Raw genomic sequence first — 18,732 nt, 5'->3', positions numbered from 1 at the left:
GGCAAGACTCGGAATTGTGTGCAATTCTAAAGCCACATTCAAATAGAGCTTTGTATGGGGCAAATTGAGATTTTACTTTACAAACTTGGGTTTATGGTGTTTTCATAATCAAATAGGATTTTTGTGAGAAATGACAACATTGCAGCTTCCTCTGAGTATTGAGAAAAATAAGAAATAACCACACTGATGGTGCCATGTCATACAGTTTCAATCTTTACATCATTGTCGGACCATCTCTGCCCTGACCTCGTTTCAATTACAATTGTGTGATGAAAATGTTGATTAACTGGGAATGAGAAACGCTTATATATAAATAAATAAATTTACACCCTTTCCTATCCTCTTTCTATGAATTTCCAAATCTAATTGCTGGCTTTGTCATAAATTTAACAAGTTTCTGTTGTGTAATATGTTTCACATTGTGTGACAGTGTAAAATGGTTTGTAAAGGTGGTAATAAGATGAGACAGGATCAGATGAACTGAACGCCCCGTCAGAAGGTGTGCCTGGACCAACAAACTGACACCAATTAATTACATAATTATACATGAACACATGTACGTCTTGATCAATCAACAGAGATGCAACTGATGCCAATTCCAGCACATCACCTGAGCCACGATAAAACAAGGACAACACTGTTTTTTTATTAATGTTTTTAAAAAAAATCCATTTATTTTATGTATAAGAATAAAATAAAGCACTGAGTGTTGATTATTCTCTTTTTGTTAGTAATGCAGAACCCTCTTCAAATACTAAACTACAGTAGTCCCTCGTTTATCGCGGGGTTTTTGTACCCTGCCCTCCCCGCAATAAGTGAAAAACCGCCAAGTAGGGATACAGTAACAAAGTCCATGCTCAATAATCCACGTATACAATCCAACATTTTTCAGTCAGGTCATCTGGACAGTTTCTTTTTTTTGTGCTGAAACGTTTCACCTTCAATCCGAAAGGCTTCATCAGTCAAGGAAACACACAACAAAACTGATTCTTCCCCCAACAGCTTACTCCAAAGTGGAACAAACCAGTTCTGCTTGTGATTAGATGGTCTCTTTGGTACGCCCCTCCTCCATTGCCGGCCCTCTTCCTTGGTGACAGTAGGGATACAGTAGTTTAAGTTCAAGTATTGCTGGGGTATTGTTTTTATACTACTAGTGCTTAGTGTATTTTTAGTTGAGGTTTTTCTTAGTTCGTAGCTTATATCTTATTACTGTTTTTCTTTTACATTTTATACTTTTGTTGGACATAACTGGGACCCTGTGTACACAATTTCATTCCACCTCATGTACCACATGTGATGCGAATAACAAAGAACCTTGAATCCTTGAGGTACAGTAAACTTTATTTTCATTACCATCTCATGTGGTACATGAGATGGTAATGAGATGAGATGGTTTATTTTAGTATATACATACACAAATATAAAGACGTTTTAAACCCAACACTCTTGTAATATTGTAAACAATGTTTCTGAACTCTAAACACTCGCGTAGAGCACAGAATGTCATGATCTCTGCTCTCTCCGTCTGCTCTCGGCCACGCCCACTTCTCCGCTGCAGAGCAGAGATCCTGACACACTGAAGGAGGAAGCTTCTCCTGCAGCTGTGGCCACACACAGGTGCAGCAGGTACTAGATCATTTAAAATAAATCATTTCAAATAAAACATCCATGCCGATTGTGCAGCTCATCTATCAACTTACTTTGAAAAACCGCGAAAGAGCAAGTCCGCGAAAGTCAAACTGCAAAGTAGCGAGGGACTACTGTACTGGAATTCTGGATGATTAGACATATATTTATACATTTGTTTGACTTTTTCTCTTTTCACCTAACTGCCACTGTTGTCCTACTGGCTTATGTTTGCTTTTATACCTCCATTGTTTCTAAATGCTCACTTCTCTTCACATTTTTCAGTCTTGGCCACATTGTGCTGTTATAGCCTTTTATAATTCAATGTGTTAAGTTTCTCATTCCATCCTGTATCCCACTGCAACCTTCCGTTAAATGCCACAGCCGATGTCTTTTCACCATTCTATATATTGTAGTGATATTTACTTTGTACTGTATATACACACAGAACCTGTAGCTTCTGCAAAGGAGTTCTACTCGTTTCTTTTTGCAGGTTTACATTACATAAAATTTTTTTTTAACTACAACTAACAGAAAACATGGTGAAAGTATTCTGACATAAATATCCAACACAATGAGGGATTTGCATCAAGTTGTATCCTTCTTGGAACCCCAAAATATCTTCACTACCACATGTATTCCTTTCTCTGTTGCCCCACAGAGGAGGTAGATTGCTCTTATCTCTCACTGCTCACAGAGCTTGTCCAAAGGCTGCGCTCTCACGTCTGACAGATGATGAACTGCAGCGTCTTTCTTCAGGCTGGTAGTCAAGCGAGGTGTGCGTCTGTGAGTAATGTCTGAAGCATGCTCTGCTTTAAGCGATACGGTCTGTGCTCAGGAGATTTGTAAGAATCCTTCATGGCACCGTGTGTTTACACAATGCTCCCTCTTTCACACACGCACACCAGCGTTTGAAACTGATGTGGCCAAACAAGCTGCTGTGCAGAAAACCCCTCAGGCTGCTCAGAAATGACCTTTCAATCACATCCCACCACTGCAGGCAAAACAGAGACCCGGAATAACTTTTGTCAGGCCTCATACATCTCTGCAACCAGAGGTCTGCCATCAGAAAGACATGGACAGGCTTTGAGGAGCAGGACATCAGTGCATGACCAAACTATTCTTTTTTTTTTTTTTGCTAAGGCATGAACGGAGTAAAGCTGCTAACACAGACAGTGCACTGCAGCAGAAATCCATTACACTGCGGGGAAAGACAGCCTGCATTGTGTCCATTCATCTTCATATGTAGCCCCCAGCCACATTGTGCGCCTCTCATTAATGCTCCTTTGACTTTGAAGATTTCAATGGAACGGCAGAAATACGTCACTTTCATTGTTAAAAATAAACAGCAGTCCCATTTTGACAGGCACTTTGGTCTTTTGACAGTCCTCGCTGAATTTCTGACATGGACAAAAGCTTCAAAGTCTGCTGTCAATAAAATGATTTAAACTTGTTATTTATTAAGCAAACAAACAAACGTCTTTGTTAAATCTGAAAAGCAACTTTTTTGTTTTTGTTTACTGTATTAGCTGTGCATGTGTGTGTGGTGTGTCGGCCAGAATATACATCGATATGTTTATGTTTACATTCATGTACCACTGGTCCTGTCATCCTGTCTGCCGTAGGAACCCCACCTCCCCAGACACACACAGGATTTGCAGAGATCTCCTGTAGTCAAAGAGACTCGAGACTTGGCTTCAAAATTTATCTCAGTTCCTCAAGAGTTTAATGTTTGTGGAGTTCTGTAGAAATGTTACGAACAATTAATATCTTACCTGCTTTGGATAGCTCCCTTGGTAAGGTGTTTAGAGAACTATATAGACCAGATAAAACCAGAACCTCAGTAGATAGTGACTGTTGGCGACTAGTTGGTAAAAGGTGTTCATGAGGGGGATCTCAGTTCCTTTGCGTGAGGCAAATGTTCAGGTCTAAAAGCCACTTCCATGATAATTATTGAAAGATGTGTTTATTTGTATAAACACATAATAAATTATAGGTAGTAGTAACTAAGGTGGGTACAAAGCAGACAGAGATGGGTATGATGTGAGCTGAGGTGGGCAACAACAAGTGCACAGACTAGAATACAGCTTTCCACAGTTGTGCACATACAGCTGTGCACAGCTGTATGTGCACAGCTGTATGTGCACAGCTGTATGTGCACAGCTTGCTGGTCACTTATTCAAAAACACTCAGTATTCAGTACAATTACAACTGTGAATTTACTTATTGTTTCTCATTTTTCTTTCAAAGTTCCAATCGCTTAATTGTTGAATATTCCTGGATTGTTGTTCTGTGCACAAATGGCAAATAAATTACTTTGTACGTTAACAGCACCCAGTCCAAGTCATGGCAGGAACTAAATGAATTGCTGCTGTCCTAAAACAACTCCAATCTCACGAAAACTGTGAAAACTACCTCCTACATCTTTACATCAGGCCCAGATTCACAACTCACACCCACAATTTTCTTTATTTGCAAATGCAAATAGCAGCAGCTTCAACTACCTGGAACACTTCCAGTGCACCTTGGAGCACATCTGGCATGTATCCATAATTCTGCCGGAATAAGTGTGCAGTGCAAAACTGATAATGACAGCAGTGTAAAAGTTTACAAAAAAAGATTAAAAAAATACTGTGCGCATGCACCGATATGAAATTACAGAATTGGAGTTGTTTGAACACTGCAGCAATGCATCTTGGTACTTTTTGAGTTAGCCATTAGCTCATTCATTGTCAAAATTATCCTATTTCTCCAAACTGGTGTTCAAATATGTACAAGTAAGATATTATTTGTTCATAACCTTTGGCAGCACTTCACTATAAGAAAAAAATAAATGGAGCTGTTCCTGCAAACATTATGGTTGAAACCCCAAACAGCTCGACTTTAACCAAAATTATTATTATTTTCATTAAATTTCAAAGTTTTGCCAGAGCTTTAAGCTATTATCAAACATTTAGAACTTTGAATTTGTTCATATTTTATCTTTGGTGAAACGGTTCGTCAGTAAAAATCAATTGAATTAGTCAGCGAGTCAACCTGTCATCGCTTGACGTCTACAATTTGCAAATTACAGAATGAGCACAGACAAAACATGCAGGTTTGACCAAAAAGGAAAAATAATTTGGCATGAAGTTTTAATAGAATTTAGATATTTGAACGGAATGAACACAGTTATCTTTACATCTGAGTTTTTATATTCATTTTATTTTAATGGAGCTCCTCCAGTGAATTTGTCTCAGGTTTATTCTGCTTACTTATTTCCCTTGTTTCCTGAATGCCACATTAAATACAGTCCCCCTGGGTGTGGAGAGACAAAGACATTCCCATAAAGTGGACACCAACAGAGTGGACGGGCTGACTGAACAACACAGAGTGGATTTAGTAATTAGAGGCCAGTGAAGTGTGGAGTGGATGGACATCAATCCTGGACCGTCCTTCACTCTTCTCCCATTCTCCGTCCTCACAGTCACTCTTTCCACCTTGATTCTCTTTCCATTGATTTTTTTTTTACGTCCCATTATGTTATCCTGTTAGTGCCTTTGTCCCTGTCAGTCTCACTCATGGTCTTTATTAACAGTTTGGGGAAAGAAAAAAAATCTAATCTCGTTTCAAAAATCCAAACATGGACCATTAGTAAATCTGAATTGGCCACTGGTGGCATTTTATTTTGTTAAAGCAAGATGGTTAATGCAGAGCCAGGTTTGAGTGAAGCTTGTGGCTTTGAAATAAACATTTGTTTACAACCCGTTTCTCACCAAAAAACCCAACAAAACAAACAAACAAACAAACAAATACCGTTAAGTACCTGCAAACAGTCAGCATGGGGTTAACGTGCAAGCAAACATTTTTATTGTAAGAGCACAAATTCTAGGAGCAAACCTGTTTTTATATCATATTTAAATATTTTTCCATAAAATTTTGTACTTTGTGAAAAGTTTAGAAATTTTAGTTTTCTTTCTTGAATTAATAAACCTGTCAATGAAACTAGCACGCCTTGACATCTCCTGCCACGTGCATGCTAAAATTATTTTAAACCGTCTCCGTTAACAGGATCTATGCTCAACTACAACCAAATTGCATCTCCATTTGTAAAATAGCAATAATAATAATAAAAAAGAAAAACAATTACGCCCTTTTTGGTATTTTAAAGTTCAAGCATGTTTGGTACCCACCTCAGACTGACTCCAAAATATGACAAACATTTTACTAAACTAACCAACTGGTTTGGCATTTTGGTCATTATTACCACCTGCCACCAAGAAAAGCCAACTATTGTGCAACTGGTTGTGTCGATGTGTGTTTGTTGGCAATAAATCTTATGAACCGTAAGACCAATTTTATTGAAACTTGCAGAAAAATTATCAATTTATTTTTGGAGGCTAACAAATTCAAAAGGCCATAATAGCTAATAAACATAAGCCGACGCAAGACTGGCTGTAGCCGTTAGTTTACCAAAGTTGAGCTAAAATTTGGTGCGGTAGTAGCTGAGACTGACCTTCAACACATATTTCGAGCACCAATAGATCAAATGAGAACTTTGTTTAAAACTTTGGTATCCAAGATGGCTGGTGGTAAATGATTTTTCCAAAGAATGACCATGTGGGTCAAGAATTTGCCCTTTTCTCTGACAGCTTGTTTAATCACATGCACATCAGTATACACAAATATGTTCTGTTGAAAGTTAATCTAATTGTTTAATCTAATAAAAGATCATTTTAATTGAGGCAGTTAGCCCATGTTGCGCACCCACATAAAACCATGTTAGCTGTTTCCCATGTCTCTTTTTGTACATTCATGATTATTTAAATAATGCTGAAGCCAAGTGTTCGTTTGGGTTCCATTAAAAATTATTTGTAAAATTGCCATTTATCTTTCAATCAAAACTCATTTATACAGCACTTTTCAGGCAACAGCATGACAAAGTGCTTTACAGAGAAAAACTAAAAAATGTCACATGAACATTAAAAACTCCAATGCTAAATTAAAAAAAGGTGTTTTCAGCCTATTTTTTAAAAATGCACTGCACTCAGCTAATCTCAGGTCTTCTGTTAGTTCCATCAAGAAGTGAGGAACAAACTGATGCATCAAGACCTCGCCATGGATTATTAATCTGGTACTAGAAGACCTGAAGAAGGTTCACAAAAAGAACAAGCTGATAAGTGTGATGGACTAGGATCATTAAAAGCTTTAATAACAATGAATAATCTTAAAATAAAACTTGATCGTAACAAGTAGCAAGCGTAGAATTAGTCATTTTAACATGAATTTATAACATGACGGACATGGCCCAGTCAGACCTGTCAAATGCTTCCTGTTGGAGAAGTATTCAAGAGGCATGGGGTTTCATAGCCATGCAGATGGTGCACAGTTTTGTCTTCTGATGACACATGCCCAAATGAGCATTTTTACAACTACGTTAAGATATCAGGATATAGACAGCAAATTCTTTTTACTATTCCATCCTGAAGATATGGTTAACGGTAACTCTACAAGCCACAGTAATGAATCCTAGTAGTCAGACAAAAGATTTACGAGTTATCTTCAATTCTGACCTTAATTATGTCACTTGTATCTGCCTTTGTTTTTGCTTTGAGAATTGAAACTCTGTAGAGAAGAGTGAATTTTCATCATGGCATTACTAACTTCTGAATTTATTCCACTACCAGGCATTTTCTTTTTTTTATTACCACGTCTTTACTGGTGCTTAAAAACTAATGTAATTAAGTTATGAGTGTCTGCTGATTTTTAAAGCATTCTCTGGACTGGATCTTTGAAGCAAACTGCATGTGCCCAGTGATAATCATGCCATCTCCTCTGGTCCACCTTTGCAAGCTAATCTCAGAAACAGTTTCCATTAGCCACATAATACACATGCTGAAACAAACATAAAAAAAAACCAGGTCTAAACCCACACACATGCACGCACACAGATTTCAAGGGACTTTAAAAGCTCACTACATGCAGGTTTCTTGCTTCGAGATGAAGGTCCCATAAGCATTTTGCACACGTGTGTGTGTGTGTGTGTGTGTGTGCGTGTGTAGAAGCTAAATGGATGTTGTGATGTGGTGACCTGAAGGTTGGGTCTTAGCAGACTTTAAACATCTTTTCATGGCTAATATCTTAAAAAAGATAGTTAGAAATCTGCAATCTTCCCCAGAGTTTTGGCCAAAATAAAAGCACAAGATGTCATCTCGAGGATGAAAGAGAGTTAAAAGGATGTTAACTCCTCTGCCAAGATAAAAGTGTACTGGACGCTTCTTTAAAGTGCCTAACCTTCGTTTCAATCCAATATCTGTGAGAGGTAATAAAGGAGAATGAAAGTAAGAAAAGTGGGGAAAAAGATTAGACAGTACTTATCTGTATTTGTATTAAATCCACCGCAATATAAATGACATCTGCGCTGAACTTGTCTAAACTCTTGAAGCAGCGATGTGTATCAGAAGGGATGAGCCACAGAGTTACATCACTTTACGTTTAGGCTTGTTACGCAAGCGTCTGCGACATAAACGTGTGCAAAGGATGACTTTCTTTGAAGGAAAAGAAATTCAAACTCAATTTAAAGTTGTTAGCATCACTTGTTCACCTTCTATTTATGAAGTTCCTTACAAGTACTAAAGGGTGAAATTCCTTGTAACGGTAAAGACAGCCTGTAGCAGTGGTGAGCATTAGCAACAATATGTTTGAATATTTTTGGTCTAATCCTATTTTTGGTATTTTCTTTCAACGAGAGGTGACAAAGCGTTGGGCACATAGACCAAGCAATATGCAAACACAACTGATAGTCAGTGAACATTTATGTTTAAATTAAGTCTGCACTTCGAAAAACGTGTTTTCTTGATCTTTCCAGTATTGTTTGTTACTGTGGATACCAACCAGTGGTGATTTGATTGTGTTAGGAAGTTTAGTGCAATGTGTTGCTAAGCAGTTGTACAGTAGTCCCTCGCTACTTCGCGGTTCGACTTTCGCAGACTTGCCATTTCACGTCATTTCAAAGTAAGATTGAAAAAGAAAAACAAACTGTACAGGACACGTGATTGTCTATTTTAATATTACTCACGTGATTGGGCCAGTGCAGGATACTGTACAGTAAAAAGTTAATGAAAAAATGAAATACTTTAGACAGGCACTGCCTTGTTGTAGTTTTCTCTCAATAAGCCTACACTGTATCCCCGCTCATAATGACTAGATTTCCCATAAGCCAACAGTGCCCCACCCAGAAGCCCTGTTGCCCTCTGCTGAATTACTAGAGGTAAACTTTTGATCGGATTGGAAAAATGTTTGGTGATTACTACAGTGACGTCGGCACCCAGCAGATGCAGAGAGCTGCATGGAGCCCACTGAGATTTTAGTACAAATACTAAAATAAATATAACGTTGTTACTTGAAACCTCCGCAACAAACGAGGGACTACTGTAATTACAGCTAAAGCATGTTTCAATTCTGCCCAAAACATTATTTGACTGTGAAGCCTCTGTGCTTTTATTGCTGAAATTAAATCAATAAAATGTTATATCGTTCAGTTCATGCTAGCCCAACCACCACCAGCGCCACTGATAAAGATGCATGTTTTCCTGCACACTGATTTGTGCTCCAAGTTCAAATTAAAGTGTCTTTTGAATTTTATTTCTTAAACGGAATGTTTCTAATTCTTTTATTCATTTTCTCCCCCAGTGTTGTGTTCCAGCCACTGAGCTGAGTGGAAGTTGTAGAACTCTTATTTAGCTCATTTTTATAGTTTTGATTCATAAGATCAGTCAAAGTTTTTACTTTATTTAGATTTTTTTAAATGAGAAGAAAAATGGATCAACAATTTAAAAATAGTCAAATTACATTTGATTTAGTTTAAGATTTTTCTGGATGGATGAAAATTTACAAAACGTTTAGAGAGTTGGGCAATTGTTTAGTTGTAAGCTCAAAGGCTAAAACTAATTTTAAAAATGGTTTGTTTTCTTGAGCTTTACCTCACTACTTATTTGTATATTTTACCTTCAACTTTTTGTATTTCTCAAACATTTATACCCCCGCCACTTTATGTCAAACCACATCCCCTCATTTCCCCATCCCTCCATCCTGGATCCATAAGCAACAAAAAAACTTGTTCCTGCAACATATGATTTGTATTAAAAATGACTAATAATTTACTGAAACACACAACGATTAAGGCATAAACTGGATTCATAAGACCACCAGTTTCTGAATTTAATAAACCTGTTTTTAATCAAGCTATAAAAATCCTGACAATTTTAGAAAAGTTTACAATTCAACTCTCAAATAAAATAAAAAAATCTAAACTTGAAATATTTTAGTGCTCCTGTTTATAATATGCATCTTGGCGTAAAGAAGTAAAAGCTAAAACATATGTCAAATAACTGACAGAATAAATACAACTCTTTCCAGCCCATTCAATCAATCTATATACGTTATTGATCCCAAAGGGACATTTCATATGTTTACTGTATAATTCATATACGTATAATACACTAAGTTAAAAATACTAATTATAGTTCAAATGAATAGATGAGCATCCCCGTTTTCTTTCTATTTTTTTATTTTTTTTATTTCTCAGCATGAGCTCAATGTCTCTCATCAGCTCTTTTAGCTCCCTCCTATTCTCTCTCCTGCTCCCCTGCATCGTTTCACAGCTGGATGCAAACTGCTACTTTGATCTTCAAGCATCCAATCAGATCCTATTCTCAAGAAGAGCACACCCCACTGTCCAAGGAAAATCATGGGGGGGGGGGGGGGGGGGCGTCAGAAATTCACAGAAAACTTGATTTGCTTCGCTTAACGGCTTCTTTTAATCACTTTTTCTGTCATTTATTTTCCTATTATTTCACTGCATAAATTATAATTTCCCATTTGACCTCGTTTTCCTTTTCATCATTCAGTTTAACAATTCTTTGCTCCTCTTCATCGTTGTACGACTTCGTCTCAGAACAAAGTTTGGCAGTGATGTGAAATAAGTTTTAAAATGTCCTGCCTTTAAAAGGATCAAGGTGCTTTTCTTTTGTCCCTGTGTGGATTTAAGTGAAGAGTTGTTCAGCTAAATGTTTAATTAACCAGACAAGGGTGAAAACTAAAACCGTTGGTTACGTACTGTAACCCCAGATTCTATGAGTATAAGCGTAGCCCTTTAAGGCCTTCGCTTTAGTGGGTTTATCCCGTTATGCAGAGCATAAGCACTGAAAAAATTAGTCCACGCCCACCTGCTGTGTGGGCCCCACCCGGTCCGTATAAATTACGTTAAGAGCGGGAAATCGGCTCCCAAAATAGCTTTTTTCTTCAGCCATTTAGGAGCCAGTGAGGCCCGACGCTTAAAGGGCTACGCTTATACTCATAGAATCTGGGGTTACAGTACGTAACCAACGTTCTATGTCGTATAAGCTTCGCCCTTTAAGGCCTTCGCTTTAGTGGGTAAAGGGCGAAGCCGATGTGGTCCTCGCCTCACTGGGTCCATTCGAACACAGTAAGAAGCGGAAGCTTGCCCAAAAAACGTCTTGTCACTCAGCTCCCCGTGTGCATAACTACGCATCGCGTAATTATGTGCCATGCACAGACGCATGTTGTGTAGCTACACGTTCTGACAAAGCATGAATACCCCGGAAAACTTTCAACGGGAAGAAGAAGTTGAAAAGAGGGGGGGGGGGGCATGAACCAACTGGTTCATGGCTGAACAGTATAAACAGATTAATGTCCATAAATTGATTATTAATCAATTGAACTAATTGGTAACAATAATCATGAACTGATAGTGACAATAGAACCAAATCACAGACACGACTTGTGACTGAAAACAACATCTCACACTGTAATGCATACAGACAGAAGTGAGCTTAAACAGAGTTCCATGAGAACAACAATATTCATTCTGTTAGAGCACTAAGGACAGAATGTGTCATGGAACGAGCCGTCACATCACGTAGGTAAAAGCGAATAAATGAGCAGGGTGTTGACCATGCAGCCGCAGTGCAAATGTCCTGCATTGACATACCATTATGCAGAGCAGTCGAAGATGCGATACCCCTGGTCGAATGTGCTTAGAGGTTGACAGGAGGCCCTAAATCTGATGCTCTGTAGGCTTCAGAAAAGGCCTCACACAGCCAGTGTGACAAGCGCTGGATGGATAACGGCGACCTGCAGAAGCATCTCTATAATGCACAAACAATTGTTGAGTTTGAAACGCATTGCAGCTGTGTGCGTTATGTAACACGTCAACGCCCGCACCGGGCAGAGAAGATGAAAAGATGCTTCCTCTTCTGATCTGTGGGGGGGAAAGGACCCCTCCAACGATATCACTCTTGATTTAAAAGAGCTCGTGATGTTTTAGGCATAAAAGCTGGGTTGGTCTTAAATCAGCTGAGCTGCCCGTCAGCCTAATTCTAAGGCATGACGAAGCAACAGAGAGGGCAGATAATTACTTATCCTCTTAGCGGGTGTTAAAAACCAACAGCAGGGCTGTTTAAAGAGACAAGAATTTAAATGAAACCTGATCCAGAAGCTCAATTGGAGCTTTGATCAGGGCTCGCAGGACCAGCGTTAAATCCACTGTGGAGCAAGTGGACATGAAGCAGGCCTGTGTCTCTGAACATCTTTTAGAAAACGCTTCATCAGCGGGTGATTAAAAGCTGTTCTGTCTCCGAAACCTTCGTGGCAGGAATAGATGACTGCAACTGTACGTTAAAGCGTACTGAAAACCAACTCCCTATCCATCAGCTGTTGTAGAAAAACAACACGCCGCCTAAAAGGCATGAGGTGGCCTCTAAACCTTCTCTGTACACCAGCGCTGAAAAGCCGTCCCCTTTGATGTGTACAGAACTGTGGTAGATGCAGCACGTGAATCTTGAATTGTGCACACTATCTCCTGAGGGAGACCCATCCTCTAAGTGGGACCGCTCAGCGGTCAGACCCACAGGTGTTGACCTATTTCTGGGTAACTCTTGGTCGCTCCTCCTGCCTGAAGGAGAGCATCCTCCCTCCACGACAGTTCCACGGCGACCCGACAACAGACGTTGCAGGCCTGGGAACCATGTTGCGTTCACACGCCGGGAGCCACCAGGAGAGCTGTCAATCCCTCCTCCTGAACTCGGTTCAGGAACCGTAAAAAACAGAGGAGGTGGGGGAAAAGAAACGCGTATAAAAGCGTTTTGGGCCACCGGCTGTGAGCAAATGCGTCCCCCCCCAGCGATGGATCGTCTCGCGGGCTCAGGAAAAAACCATAGTTGACACTGAGTGTTCTTCTCGCGTCGCAAACAGGTCCACAGCTGCTTGCCAACTTCTGCTGCGTCTGAAAACATCAGGTCTGGATGGAGGGTCCGGTCCACGTGACGTGGGCCGCCCCTGGACGTCACATCTGCCCCTCCGTTTTGAACACCGGATATGTAAACCGCTCTAATAAAGAGCAGGTTTTGATGAACCCAACTCAGTAGCTTTCGCACAATGTGTAACATCTGAGCTGAACGCACACCCTTGATGGTTATGTACGCAGCAGTCATCATGTTGTCTGTGTGAATCAACACGTGTTGATTCTGTAGCACGGGAGCAAAGTGTTGAATCACATTCAGTACTGTGCGACACTCCAAAAAACATTGATGTGGGCTGATGTGTAGTGGAGCCACAGCGCCCCTACTGCTTGAGATAGGCATGTCCCCCCCCCCCCCCCAGCCTGACCGCAACGTGTCCGTGAAGACTGACCCGTGACGTGGGTCTGCTGAGGGGGACTCCCTCTGACAGAAAACAAGGTGTTTCCCCAGAGTCGGAGGTCTGCTTCCACAGAGGAAGGGACAGTGATCATCCGTCGTTGTGTTTTACTGGATCCACATGCAGACGTGCAGAACCACCTCTGGAGGTGTCTCATGTGAAACAAACCAGCGGAACCACTGTGTGAGTGACATCATTTCAACAGCTTCATGACGGAGACAGCTGTTATCACTTGCCAGATCTTACATGGCTGAGTTGACTTTTTTTTTTTTTTAAATGTCGAATCTAGTTTGTGATAAACGAGTTTTCATGGTGGTTGAATTTAATTCCACTCCCAGAAACAAATGTCTGGGCCGGAAAATTCGAGCTTCTTCCCAATTTATGGCGAAGCCCAGATTTAACAGGTGTGATGTCAACACCTGATCCTGCATCAGCGCCTCCTGTCTGAATTGACAGGAGCAGCAGATCATCCAGGTAAAACAAAAACTCTCGTCTCTGTGTTAGGATGATCGGTATGCGTTCTCTGGATGTTAAACAACAGATCCAAGAACGGTCTCACCCCTCCGATCCGTGAGTAAAAACCTTGTGTTTTCTCTCCCTTGGGGAACTCTGTAGATTACTTTTATCAGAAAACACTTGGATTTCTGCATTTAGGGATGAGATTTAGTCTGATGATGACGGGGCCGTTTTTTATAACTCCTCTGAATGGAGGGGTTCAGGTTGCAAACTGTAACTTGTACCATTTGCATAAAAACCTTGTCCATCCATCTGAAAAACGGCGAGCATGTTTTAGCCACTCTACGTAACGTTCGTAGGGTGAACGTGCGTTAAGTGATGTGTCATGTTTTGTACGGCTGTCAGCCGTCCGACCCTCAACCGCCGTCATGCGTCGCGGGAATGTTTTCTGTGTGATCCCGGGCGAGACTTGTGCTGAGGCGAAGCGTGTGACAGCTGATGACGCGGTGGGGCTGCGCGTTTGACGTCGCTGTGCGAACGTTGAAAAGGTGGAGGGCGTGACTTCGTTTACGCCGTGCTGTTGGAGTGAAGGCTGCTAGCCCCGCGGGAGCACCCGTTGTCTCTGGAGGGACGCGCGCCGCTCTCGCTGGAGGGACGCGCGCTGGAGGGAGGCGGGACTCATTACCGGGTTCTTTCAGCTGCTTCACGTTTAAGCTGCGGTGAGCTGCCGAAAGCTGAGACGCGGTGGTGACGGCTGCCCGCGTTGATTCGTCGAGACGGGTGTTGTTTCTTGTGAGAGAGAAGGGCCCCCACCCGAACCAGCCTGCGGACCACATTTATACCGATGTGAGCTGGTTAGCGCCGGCAGCTGTGTGTGTGCGCCAGCATCAACGTAGCGCCGTTGGATGGAGGCTGTCCATCTTAGTGATCGACTCGTCATGTCAGAGCGGCGGTGAGTTAAAATCCTGTTTAAGGACACCGGCTCATGTGGAGGCTGTTCCATCCCACGAGTGCGAGTTGACACCGCTTGAGTGAGGATCGTGCAGTTCTAGTTGGTAATGAGTTATTTTCGCTTACCGTTGTGCCGTGATCGACTCGTCATGTCTAGAGCGACGGTGAGTTTAAAAACCTTTAATTAAGGACACCGGCTCATGTGTGGAGGCTGTTCTGTGATCGACTCGTCATGTCTTAGAGCGACGGTGAGTTTAAAAACCTTTATTTAAGGACACCGGCTCGTGTGTGGGGCTGTTTCATCCCACGGGTACGAGTTGACATCGCTTGGGTGAAAAACGTGCAGCCCGGGATTATAACGAGTTATTTTCACTTACCATCGTGCCCTGTAAGCGATTAATAATGTCTTGGAGCGGCGGTGAGTTTAAAAAGCCTTATAAAGGACACCGGCTCTTATGTGTGGGGCCGCTGTGAGCTCATCCGGGCTTACAGACTGGCTAAAAAACAGACACTTGATCATTAATGATGATTTATTTCAACTTTCGTGTCACTTTTACACACACCCTCCGGAGACCGTCATTTTGAGAGCTTTCTCTCTCATGAGCTCTGCGATTGTTTGCCCAGAGCGCTGTCTTGCAGGCGAACTCTGGGGAAACGCTGAGCTGCAGGCTGCCGGAGTGAAGAGGGCTGGATTCTGACGGGCGGGGCTGGTGGTGGAACTCAGCGAGAGCCGCGGCCGTGGAAAAGTCGAAGCTTGCTCGCGACGGTCCCTCCAGCGGGACGGGGTGGGCCGCGCGGCTTGATGAGGTGGCGCACAGCCTCTGGCACCTCCTCCGACTGTTTCACTTCGCCAGCATGGTTTGAAGCTGCTCTGAACAGCGCGTCCGCGATGGGTTTCATCAGGTCTTGTGCAGATTCTCCGGCAGCGAGGGGAGTAACGAAGCCAGGTGGGTCGTTGGGTCATCGTCCTCCGCGCTGCAGTCCTCGACAGGCAAACCGTGGGAGAGGCACACATGTTGAGCTGGCGTCAGCTGCCTGACAGAGGGAGTTCTTTGTCTCCAAGGCAGGTCTGCGGCCTTCAATCCCTTGGACATGCTATATGCTAGCAGCGCACGTTGTTGCTAACTGCGGCTGCCTGAAAACACATTGGTGGGCTCGATTTGAGAGCGTGTTCGCCGTCTGGTTCGTGTTCCTCCGGAGGGACGGGACGCTGCTCCGACCTGGGCAGCTTCGCTCCGGAAGCTTCCGCGAGGCTTGGCTCCAGGAGGGGTTACCGAGGAATAGCCCCGCTCGGTGAATCCCTCAACTCTGGTGATGGGAGCGGACTGGGGACCGACTCCTCTAATCTACCAGGAAAGAACCGTCTGCGGCCTCGCCCGTGGAACGTCCTGTTGGAACGTGAGGCCGTATGGATCAAGACGGTGAGCCACAGTGGAGCCCAGTGAAAAACAACCTTCCCGCCGATCATCCGAACTGGCGGGAAAAGGCGAGGGACGTAGAAAAAAGGGGTCCCTTCATGTCAGCCTCCTCCCGGGTTCCGCCGGGCAACCCCTGAGGGCGCTGTCGGCCGGGAGCGGTGTGATCGCCGATGCGAAACGAGGTGGGATGGGGTGAGCATTCACTCAGCCCCCCTCCACCTACACTACGCTCCCCGGGAGGGAATGAGCAGCGGGGGCTGCAGCTGAGCACGCCTTGCCCCGGAGGAACCATCCGGTTCGCCCCGAGGGTCGGCGATAAGAGGAAACAACACAAGATGGCGTTGTCCAGCGTGTAGTGACCTGTCACTGGGAAATGTTCCACGAAGCTTACCTTGGAATAAGACTGCTGTCATCTTCTCCTCGGGGAGGAGAACTCACCGGACGACCGGAGGTCGACTGCCGGGCCCAGCATCCTTCACAAGGTTGGTCATTTACACAACTTATCTTCTTTGTTCTTCTGACAGTGCTATATTAGCTCGCTGAAGAAAAAATGGGAGCCGATTTCCCGCTCTTAACGTAATTTATACGGACCGGGTGGGGCCCACACAGCAGGTGGGCGTGGACTAATTTTTTCAGTGCTTATGCTCTGCATAACGGGATAAACCCACTAAAGCGAAGGCCTTAAAGGGCGAAGCTTATACGACATAGAACAGCACCAGTCTTCATGCTTGACAACTAGATAGATGACAAAGCTAGGCCAAATTAGAGACATTTTTCTTCACAAAAAAAAAGTGCATTTAATCCAGAGATATATGAATAGGTTTCTGATATGAGGACTGGACTTTGGAACGTCACGTGTGGATTACATGTTCTGGATGCTGCAGTTTTCAGTTTGGCTCCTACGATAATGGACTGCTGCAAACGTGACTGCGGGACTCGAGCATCAAGTTTGTGCCAGACTGTGTGCTTCCAGTTTTCACAAGCAAAGCAGTTTCTTATAAAATATACATTTTATTTTTAACTCTAATCTGCAATCAACTTTTCACTGTGCTTAATATGAACAAAAAGCAAAACTACAAAACCAAACAAATTATGATGGGATGCACTATCAAAGTGAACAATATTTCATCGATGGCTCTGACCGCAATAAACTGTGGGCTGTTGTATTTTAAATGTCATGCACGCATCTAAAATTGGAATAATGCTTTTTTTTTGTCAATCATCTCAGAAAGTGAAACTCATGACAAATATTTCAAGCTTTTATTTCTTGTTAATTTTGCTTACATATAATGAAAAAACTAAATTCAGCATCTCAGAGAATTAGAATATTCTGAAGAGTTCAATATTGGAACCTCCTGGTGTCACCCTAATCAGCTGATTAAGTCTTTGACATGTTGCATTCTTCAAGTCCAGCCACTCCTGAACCAGAGCCAACATCAGAAGTGTCTTAAATCAAGGCGTCAGAGTCTGGAGCACATATGTCAAACTCGAGGCCCGGGGGCCACATGTGGCCCTCGTTGACATCTTATCTGGTTCCCAAGATGATATTTTAAAAGTAAAACACTATTTTTACTTGATTTTTTTCAGTAATCTTTGATTATGATGTCAAAAGTGCAACAGAGAACATCAGATGACACCAATCAAACTCTTGTTGAGGAACCTGCAACCAATAAAAGATGTTGAGTATCCAACTTGAGTTAAAGTAGATTTTGAAACCGGCCCTTAGTTTGAAAGAGGTTTTAATCTTGGCCCCGAGTTTGACACCCCTGGTCTGGAAGATCAGTAGAGGGGTCCAGAATCCATGTTGCTCAAAGTCCAGAGTGAAGTTTCCACAGTCAGTGACTGGTTGGGTCCATGTCCTCTGCTGGTGTTGGTCCACTGGGTTTTCTGAAGTCCACAGTCAACGCAGCGTCTACCAGGACATTTTAGAGACTTCATGCTTCCTTCTGCTGACAAACTTTATGGAGATGCTGATTTCATTTTCCAGCAGACTTAGCTCCTGTCCACACTGACAAAGGTACCCAAAGCTGGCTGTGAAATATTCTAATTTACTGAGTCACTGAATTATTTTCTTTTTCACGATTTCTAAGACATAAAAATCAAAATTGCAATAAGTATAAGGATTAAAATATTTCACCCTATGTGTAATGAATGAGTTTCAGTTTCTGAAATGGACAAAAGAAACGGAACTTTTTCACAATATTCTAATTTTTTTTTTTTAGATGCACCTGTAATGAAATGTGGATTGAGACAGTTTTCATTGCAACATTTAACATTATCTCATATTTGTGTTTTTTATTATGTGCATAGCAGCACAACAACAGACGGGCTTTTATCAGTAAACACATGCAGCTTCGATGCAGCAGCTTAGCAATGCTCACAGTGACCATGTCACGCAGCTGATGTGCAGCCAGCAGGAAACTATCAGGTGGCGTTTCCCCCTTGGTAATAAAAACTGCAGGGTCATATCTGCATGCAGGTAGGAAGACATCACATGAAACAGATGTTTGTTTTAGCTTCGTCTTTCCTACAGGTGTATATATATATATATATATATATATATATATATATATATATATATATA

The 18,732-nt window shown here is 42.2% G+C and overlaps 1 protein-coding gene across 2 annotated transcripts in view; it reads right to left on the bottom strand.

Annotated features, from left to right (window-relative positions):
• The window catches only part of slc8a1b (solute carrier family 8 member 1b), a 162,425-nt gene that overhangs the window by 11,065 nt on the left and 132,628 nt on the right, over positions 1 to 18,732 (bottom strand). The gene's annotated exons all lie outside the window — the stretch shown is intronic.

This window comes from Nematolebias whitei, chromosome 1 (genome assembly GCF_014905685.2).
Source record: "Nematolebias whitei isolate Nwh7 chromosome 1, NemWhi1, whole genome shotgun sequence".
In the NCBI taxonomy this organism is placed as follows: Eukaryota; Metazoa; Chordata; class Actinopteri; order Cyprinodontiformes; family Rivulidae; genus Nematolebias; species Nematolebias whitei.
This window is presented reverse-complemented; position numbering and strand designations above follow the sequence as displayed.